Consider the following 8,306-nt stretch of genomic DNA (forward strand, 5'->3'; position numbering starts at 1 on the left):
TTCTGTAGAGGAATGAAGCTAAGAAGGAGTTTTCATGGAAACAATGCAAAGGACAGTATTCAGCCAAAAGAAGGAAAAAACCTTTCAGAAACGAAGGTGACCCCCGCTCATGCACACACACAGCCAGGGTGCTGTGAGTGGGAACCTGGTGGGGACCCCAGGAGACACCCCTGCCTCATACCCAGGGTGTCGGCCGAGGCCCGGGGGGCGCCTGGTCTCACCCTCCTGTCTGCTCAGGGTGTCCACGCTGTCGCCCCGCAGCCCCACTGGGCCCTTTCCCATCACTGCCCGAACGTCCTTCCAGCGTCCCGCGGCCGTGGGCACAGTGCCCCCAGCCCCACACGCGCTCCGGCCACGGCCTCGCCCTCCTGGCCTGGCTCCCAACCTGCATGTGCTCGCCTTCCCCGTTTATCCCTTTTCCATTCGTCCTTTGGCCTCTTCCAAGGCACCTTCCATTCCCATCACATCACTCACCAAAATAGCTCTAAGTCACCCACGACCCCGTGCCACCACCTCCAAGGGACGCTTCTGCTCTCAGGTTCCTCAACCTCCGGCCACCGTCTGACCCCTACGGCCACCTCCCTCCCAAGACGTGCATCTTCAGCCTTGCGATCCCACCGTGAGATGTCAAAGCTGCCCCAGGGCACTGCTCACGGCCCCTTCTCTTCCCATGTGGGCCCCCTCCCCTTACCCTTCGGAGGCTCCACCTGGAAGCAGGTGCCGCCCCGGGCGGGGGGGCCCAGCGTTTGTGTCCAGCGGCCCCTCCCTCCCCCATCTGAGCGTAGATGGAAGCTTAAACTCAACAAGGCGAAGGCTGAACTCAGGCCCCCTCCTGCTCCCCCGTCTCCGTGTCCAGCGGTCCCCACCCCACGAGCAGCACAAGGCAGGAGCCCGGGTGCCTCCCCCAGGCCCTCCTGATCCTGCACAATCTTCCTCCTGGACACCCTCGGGTCCCGCCACCTCTGACCCCCTCCAGGGCCACCGCCCCAGGCCGAGTTGGGACCACCTCCTGCTGAACGACGACAGCCTCTCTCCGCGCCCGTCCTGGCTCCTCTAACGAGTACTCTCCAGACCACGACCAAATAAATGTCTCAGCAGGCAAATCTGAGCAGTCACCCCACACCCCTCAGAGCCCTTACGTCTTAAACGAAAGACCAGCACCTTGACGTCTGAGCCCCACCCGCAGGGTCCCGGCTGGAAGGCTCCAGGTTGGTTGCACGGTCTCCCTCTTTCCGCTCAGGTAACCCCTGTTCAGACCTCATCTCGAGCACCAATTTTTCAGGTGCCTTTTCCGAGCCCAGTCTGAGTGGGGATCCTCTGTTACATCCTCCCCAGGGCCCTCGCTGCGATTGGTAACCGCGCATGCGCAGTGACTCGGGTGCTGGTCTGGCTCGTCCATCTCACCGGATGCTCTGCTGGCCCTGAAAATACAGGGGCTCAGCTCCGAACCCACTCAGAAAACACTCTCAACGAAGAAGAGCTTCCTAACGAATACACCAAACTAGGTAATGTGCCTCCTTCAATATTAGCAAGAAACTGTGTGGTGACCCGATCAGTGCTCGTCCCAACATCAAAGCAACCGGGTGGCCTGGAGCATCTCTCAGCGTCTCTGTAATGGAGCCCGAAGTTTTTCCATCTTTTGTAAATCAAAACTAATCCTAGGAAACCTGGCACCAGCTCTCGGCCTTGTACCTTGCAGGTATCATGTGTGCATTCTCTTCGGTGTGACCTCCGTCGCATTCCTCACCGAGATGGGGGTGCCGGGAGCCCCCAGGGCCATGGGTGACGTGCAGCCCAGCTCACCCGGGGTCAGATGTTTCCCAACTCGTGAGGTTCATCTGGACCAGATAGAGGATAAAAATTGTCTTAGCAGAGGAGAAACCCAAAGAGGCTATGAAAACCCATGTGGGAGAGGAAAGGCTGACATTGAAGTGGGTTATAGTTGTCAAGGCAACCACAGATTTCTACATCTTGGTAACGCTCAAGATTACAATGCGATCCTTAATGCAATATTCATGGCTGTGTTTTAAAACTATGAGAACTGCCACCTGACTATTAGAACTGTACCCTGTATGCCTTTCTTCTAAACCAGCTGTCCCCAACGCCCAAGGACTGGTGCAGAGACAGGAGTTGGTTTGGATCTGCACTCTCACTTTGACCAGATCGTGCCTGGCCCATCGTACAAGCTCAACAGTACATTTTTACTAAATGTGAAAGCATGGCCTTTATCCTGTAGATGCTATTTACGGGTTCCTGTTTACAGCTATGGCCCTCAATTAATGGGAAGTTTATCTCTACCCTGTCATTAAATAATCACAGCAAGGCCAGAGGAGGTAAGATGTGGCCAGAGGGCCCTGAGCTGTTGTCAAGGGCACTGGCTCCGGGCCTGGTTTTCCTGTTTGTTAATCTGTTGCTGAAGCCATGTGCCTTGGGCAGACTCTCTCCACCCTCCCGGACCTTGGCTTCCCCACTGGGAAAGTGAGACTTAGATTAGATGATCCTTGTCTAAGCCCCGATAAGCCATGATTTCACTCCTGAACGATCACGCCAGGAGAAGAGAGCCTTACCCACTCCAACACGGTCGCCAGCGGCCTGGCCCAGAATAGGATCCAGGAAACAGGAACCAGAGCACAAGATGGTCCTGCCAAGAGGATTCTGAAAGTGCTTAATGGCTTAAAGATCACCAACAACACAACAAGCCAGGTGCTTGTAAAATAGAGGCTGTCATAAAACAAAGGCGGGTGGAAAGTGCAGGAGAGTGTTCAGCTGGCAGGGACCACATGTCCTGTGCACAGCAGGAGACAGACCGCGTGCCCCTGGGCTCCGGGGGGGTGCACGTGGTGAGGACAGAGACAGGCCCAAGGCCAGCCCACGGAGGACGCTCAGAACCAGACAGAACATCCCGTCCGGCCCTCACTTTACCCTATAAACTCGGCAACTGAGGCCCAAAAAGGTTAAAAAAAGTTGGCAGGGTCACATGCCTTGCATGGGCTTGAACTAAAATTCAAATATCTTTATTTTCAGGACCTCATGATTTAGCCTCCAGGGAGGAGTTGGTTCCCACAGTGGGTGTGTGAGGCCAGGTCAAGGTCAAGGTGACGGCCACGACCAGTTCAGCAAGTGACTTGGGCCACGACCCACTCAGGGAGGCCACAGCCAGGGTGAGTTATGGGGTGATCCACACACAGGTCAAGTCTGCTGAGGGGCCAGGCCCATGGGATGCATCCAAACATGGGCTCTGAGGTCCAATTCTTTTTTTTTTTTGAAGTATAGTTGATGTGCAATATGACATGTTACAGGTGTACAATATAGTGATTCACAATTTTTAAAGGTTACACTCCATTTATAGTTATTATAAAATATAGGCTGTATTCCCTGTGCTGTACAGTCTATCCTTGCAGTTTATTTTATACCTAATAGTCTGTACCTCTTACTGCCCTCTCCCTATATTGCCCCTCCCCCTTCCCTCTCCCCGCTGGTAACCACTAGTTTGTTCTGTGTATCTGTGAGTCTGCTTCTTTTGTTATATTCACTAGTTTATTTTTAGATTCCACATATAACTGACATCGTACAGTATTTGTCTTTCTCTATCTGACTTATTTCACTTAGCATAATGCCCTCCTAATCCATCCATGTTGCTGCAAATGACAAAATGTCATTCGTTTATATGGCTGAGAAGTATTCCATTGTATATATATGTACCACATCTTCTTTATCCATTCATCTGACGATGGACATTTAGGTTGCTTCCATATCGTGGCGATTGTAAACAATGCTGCTATAAACATCTTTTCTAATTAGTATTTTCATTTTTTCTGGATGTATACCCAGGAGTGAGATTGCTGGATTATATGGTAGTTCTATTTTAAGTTTTTAAAGGAAACTCCATACTGTTCTCCATAGTATCTGCACCAATTTACACGCCACCAACAGTGTACGAGGGTTCCCTTTTGTCCACATCCTCGCCAACGTGTGTTATTTGTGTTCTTTTTGACGATGGCCATTCTGACAGATGTGAGGTTATCTCTCACGGTGGTTTTGATTTGCATTTTAAGGTCCAGTTCTTCCTAAGCACGTGGAGGTCAGGAACAGGCTATAGAATCCAGTGCGGCTTAGTTCTCACCTCCTTGTTCCTGAGAGCAGACACAGTCAGGGGTGAGAACCAGGGTGACATTTGGGCCCAGAGACCTGCTCTGACAATAACTAGGCGTTTGAACAAGACGAGGCCTGGAAAACCACAACGATTTTCCCCAGGAGGTTCAATTCTGTGTTTACTTGAAAGCAAGAATATGTTTGTGTTTGTTCCTCAGGCTTCCTGGAAAACCCCAGAGTCTCCCGTTCACAGCACGTGTCCATGATTCTGTTATAATGAAGGACCTTACAACTTATCACCCAGGCTGAAGCCATCTTAAGAGTGAGAGCAAGGACCATAAAAAACACTCTGAGACAACAGGCATGTACCTACTGTCACCTGGGGTGTCCGATTTCATGTGTCACCCGGACGGGGCTGAGGGATGCTGAGAGAGCTGGGAAAACGGTATTTCTGGGGGCGTCTGGGTGGGTGTGTCTGGAAGAGATCAGCATTTGAGGTAGTAACTGAGTAAGACCACCCTCCCCAGTGTGGGCGGCTTCATCCAGTCCTCTGAGGTCCTGAATAGAACACACGAGTGGGGGAAGGGACAACGCTCTCTCTCTTCTTGAGCTGGGACGTCCATCTCCTGCCCTCAGACGTCGGGGCCCCTGGTTCTCGGAAATTGGACTTGGACCAAGTCCCACCACCGGCTCTCCTGGTCCCCAGCTTGCAGACGGCTGATGGGGGGGGCTTCTTGGCCTCTGTAACCCCACGGGCCACTTCCTATAATAAACCTCCCCTTGTGCCCGTCTGTCCATCCGTCTGTCCTGCTGGCTGTCTCTCTGGAGTACCCTGACTACCACACCCTCACTACAACCAGCAAAAGCTCAGCCCCACGAATGGGGAAGTTGTTACCTCACATCCTGGGGAACCAGAACCGTTTGGGGGCCCAGATGTACTTCATAAAAAGTGAAACACTTGAGAGGAGCTCTCTCTGTGAGGATGACTTTTTTTCTCCAAAAGACTAGTATTTTTCCTTCTGGTCTGATTAAAAGCTGAGTTCACAGAGTTTTGCTATTCTTCCCATGAGCTCTGCACTTTATTTTTTTTATGCTCATGAGGAGCTTTCACAGAATCATCTCACTTGACTTGAGCTTTACATTGTCCTTCTTCTTTAAAAGATTCCTTTTCTCATCACAGACTATTTTACTTGGAGAAGACTCTGAGAAAAAAATATACAGATGATCCCCCCAGTGGTAAAATATCCTAAGTTCATGGAACGGTTATTTACATAAAATTCTAATTTCAGCCAATTAGGTATAAAACTGCAGACCTAGGGCCTGCAGTAGGCCTAGGGCCTAAAAGTACTCAATTATTCATAAATTAAAAGATGACCTTCCTGAGTTGAATTTGGCACTGATTTTAGAAATTTGAGCAAATTATTTTCAATAATGCACATAAATAAGGCTATTATTATTCTTCCCCAGGAGAGGCAGAAACTGTGTCTCATTTTCTTTTTATTTTAAACAACTATTCCTGGGGCTGGCATAGAATAGACACGCGATAAATACTCCTTATTTGATTGTTTGAAAGAAAATTAAATGAACTGACCTAAGAGGTGTGGTCAAGTCAGGAGTGGAACCTGCTTTAATGCTGTGAAAAGTAAAGATACAAGTGTCAACTCTTGACTTTTTTGACGTACAAATGAAATGATGTTAAAGTATCAAAAATTAACAATATATAAACTTTGATTATTATTATTTATTACCCCATTCTAGTTTTGTAATTCAACGTTACATTTTATTATGAATTATCTGCAGATTATCAAGTAGTCCTTTAGCCCAAAGTTTCTTGAACATTTTAGTCAAACTTTTTGGACCCCTATGTGCCCTTAAAAATATCCCAAACAGCTTTTACTTATGTGGGTTACATATCTACCTACATGTACCACACTAGAAATTTTAATTCACTTTAAGGTAACAAAACCTAACCCATTTTATGTTAACACAAATAACATATTTATGAAAAATAACTATATTTTTGAAAACAAAAAAATAGGTAGAGTGGCTCTCTTTTATGTTTCTACAAATCTCTCTGACGTTTGGTTTAAGAAAAGACAGCTGGGGGTGTGTTTCTGCATACAATTTGTTGCAGTCCAATTCTTGGCTGAAATGTGTGGGAAAGATCCAGTCTCACGTTGACAGACAGTTTAAGACGGTGCGGATCTTAATAGCCTTTTCAGAAGTGAATAGTGTTTTCTTTTACTGCAAACACCATCTGGTAATTTCTTAAAGATTTGTTGCAATGTGGAATCCGAAACCATAGCAATGACCTTTACATGCCTGTTACGTTACATGCTTTGGCCTCTCTTGCAGCTTGGATGCGCCTTCTACCCATGCACGATTTGTGACATCCTGTGTTGGCCACTGGAAAATAAGACTTCACTGAATTTACACAGAATCTTGCAAATCCCATCATACGGTAGCAAAAACTCACACTGTTGATATAGCCACCGACCTCACCAGTATTATGAAAATGATTCTTGACACCCAGACTCTGTAAGAGGGCATCAGAAACTTCCAGGCCACTCGGGACCACATTCAAAAGTGCCGTTTTAGCCTCTGCTGAAGCTGCGAACCTTCCAGGCTTTGGAAATCTTGACAAAGTGACTATTCAACGTATGGCCACTAGAGGGCGAACCAAACTGGCAGACCGTCAAAAAATGTATTCATACCAATTCCTTTAAGAAGAAATTCAAAAGCATTTTATGAGAGGAAAAACACCAGAAGCAAATTTAAATAATTATATTACCAATAATCTTTTGCAATTTTGAAAAAAAGTTACATTAATCCTAACTTGGTTTCAGCTAGTCACAGTAGTTGTGTCAAAAACACATCAGTGTAAAAGCTCCAAGCTGAGTAACGGCAGGTTAGTTATTTGTAGTAACTCTTATACTGAAAATAAGTCTTTAAAAATCTGAGGGGGTGTGTGTGTGTGTGTGTGTGCGTCTGTGTGTACACACTGGGACATTCAATTTTATGTGTTAACTTGGCTAGGCCGTGGCACCCAGATGTTTGGTCAAACACCCACGTAGCTGTTCCTGTGAAGGTATTTTTTGGATGGGATTAACATTTACATCAGTGAACTCTGAGTGAAGCCGATTATCCTCCGTGATGTGAGTGGGTGGGCCTCGTCCAATCAGGTGAAGGCCTTGATAGAAAAAGACCAAGGTCCCCATAAACAGGGGGTCCGCCAGCAGACCCCCTTCAGGCTCGAACTACAGCTCCCCCCCTGGTCTCCAGCCTGCTGCCTGCCCTACAGATGTTGGACGTGCCAGCCCCGCAGTCATGCAAGCCAGTTTCAGTCTCTCTCTAGCTCGGTTTTTACATTGATTTTATGTGTTACATCCTGTTGGTTCGGCTTCTCTGGAGAACCCTGCCAGGCACACACATGCACACACACGCACACACACGCACACACACACAGGCTGACGAGGAATTCCATAAGGAACAGCAGCCTGAAGCAGAAGGAATAAGGAAGCCCCGTCCATGACGGCTGGTCGCACGTAACTGTCATTTGACAGCCTCACTTAGAAGGCAGAAATCAAAATCCCGCGTCTGGAATAAGGTGAGGAATCCAGTAGGTGACCCCCCCCCCAGGAGCTCCCCAGGGGCCCCCTCAGGATGGGGACATGGTGGGTGCAATAGTACAGCCTCAGGTCAGGGCCCGTGTACCCTCAGGAGGACCATAAGCCCTGACCTTGGCTAAAGGGAGTCCCACCTCACCACCCACCCACCCGATGCCCCGCAGAGGTAAATGTACATAAAACCTGAAAAAGAGCATCTCATCTGTGAGGAAAATTATTCCTCCAAATACGTTTCCAAATACAATGACTAGTATCTTGTCAAAGATAAAGTAACGTCCGTGAAAACTACAGACGAAAACAGATCCACAGAGACTTCACTTATGGCCACCGTCGGGCAGACTGTAACAGAAATGCTACAGCCTCAGCCGTCAGGGAAACGCAGACCAAAACCACAGCAAGGTGGCCCTTCACCCCCTCCACGGCAGTGAGCAGGACAGACGGGGCCAGGCCGGGGGGCCCCGAGGAGGAATTTCAGTGACGCGCCCACGTTGGAGAACAGTCTGGAAGCTCCTCAAAGCGCCCGACACAGAGACGCCGGGTGAAAGGATCACGTGTCCACACGACACTGGGATCTCAGCGTCCCCAGAA

This window comes from Eubalaena glacialis, chromosome 20 (genome assembly GCF_028564815.1).
Source record: "Eubalaena glacialis isolate mEubGla1 chromosome 20, mEubGla1.1.hap2.+ XY, whole genome shotgun sequence".
Classification (NCBI taxonomy): Eukaryota; Metazoa; Chordata; class Mammalia; order Artiodactyla; family Balaenidae; genus Eubalaena; species Eubalaena glacialis.